Source organism: Suricata suricatta, unplaced genomic scaffold, assembly GCF_006229205.1.
Source record: "Suricata suricatta isolate VVHF042 unplaced genomic scaffold, meerkat_22Aug2017_6uvM2_HiC HiC_scaffold_13947, whole genome shotgun sequence".
Lineage (NCBI taxonomy): Eukaryota > Metazoa > Chordata > Mammalia > Carnivora > Herpestidae > Suricata > Suricata suricatta.
This window is the reverse complement of record NW_021858162.1, coordinates 1-984: the sequence shown is the minus strand read 5'-3', so window position 1 is coordinate 984 and position 984 is coordinate 1. Positions and strand designations below refer to the sequence as shown.

Below are 984 nucleotides of genomic sequence, written 5' to 3'. Positions count from 1 at the left end.
TCGATTCTTTTTGCTTTCTTCCATTTCATGTTCAAACATTGCCTTAAAAACTGGGGATCGAGCTGCAAGTACGGATTTATGAGCTTTAAATTCTTGTCCTCTCACAAACTGCAGTCTGTAAATCTTGTGTTTTCCCAGAGATTACCTAAATCTTCTGCCAGTCGACATTCAGGCACCTTCAAAGTACTTGTATTAGCATCTCCTGATATATTTACTGAATCTTGGACCACACTCACCTCACAAAATAATGTAAGCTTGTCATCTGGTAAAAGACCATGAGCTTCATCAAGCAAAAAATCGCTTCGAATGAAGTGTTTAAAACCCCAGTCTTTCCCTTGTACAAATCGACATGCTCTTTGGCTTTCCATGGCTTTTGTTTCTTCCCTTTTAGCGTGTAGAAGGGAAAATTTGAATTTTGCTCAAACTTCACTTTTTGGGCAGCTGACTAAAAGCAAACATAAGGACAAGCAGTCTTTACTTTCATCATCTAATCCCTTTGGATTTACCCTCAGGCACCATTTCATTTTGTCACTAGGGCTCCATGAAAATGTTGAACTTTCTAACACTTCACCCATTTCCTCTCGACAAAAGCTGAAGTTATGAATGGTCCACATGTAGGAAATTTTACTACTTTAACCTGCGTATAACACCAGCTTTCTGCAATGGGACCAGCAGACAGATCTCCAGGGAGAGGTGGGGTAGGTCCCCGAGACATTGCCACCTCACTGCAGTCTTCCAGGATTTAGGCAACATCCCACGCAGATGATACTTTACCTGACGACGTGCGGGGCGGCTCCGGGCAGTCCGGTGGCGGAGGAGGTGGTGATGGCCACGCGTCCCTGTGGCGGCTGCCTCCACTGAGCCGCATCCCTCCTCCCGGGCCCGCCCTCCTTCCCTATCTCTCTGCCGCTCCTAAACTGCTTCCCCGGGATAAACTAACGCGCCGCCAGGGGCGGGGCCTCCTCCGCTGCTCCCGCCCCGGTC

At 47.8% G+C, this 984-nt stretch overlaps 1 pseudogene; it reads right to left on the bottom strand.

Moving 5' to 3' along the window:
- Positions 1–6: 6 nt before the first annotated feature.
- Positions 7–715, bottom strand: LOC115284649 (annotated as a pseudogene).
- Positions 716–984: the final 269 nt, after the last annotated feature.